Below are 223 nucleotides of genomic sequence, written 5' to 3' on the forward strand. Positions count from 1 at the left end.
GGTATTTATTGAATTGTTGGGGAAAGGCATTTAGGATGTTTGCAAACTTTAGAAGCATCAGAACTTTCAGAATCACCTGCAGGGCTTGTTGAACTACAGATTGCTGGGCTGTGCTCCAGGACATTCTTCTTCAGATTCTTATCAGGTCCCAGGATTTGCATTTCTGAATGTTCTCAGGTGATGCTGATGCTGCTGTTCCCAGGACTACGCTTGGATCCACCGA

Source organism: Neomonachus schauinslandi, chromosome 11 (genome assembly GCF_002201575.2).
Source record: "Neomonachus schauinslandi chromosome 11, ASM220157v2, whole genome shotgun sequence".
Lineage (NCBI taxonomy): Eukaryota > Metazoa > Chordata > Mammalia > Carnivora > Phocidae > Neomonachus > Neomonachus schauinslandi.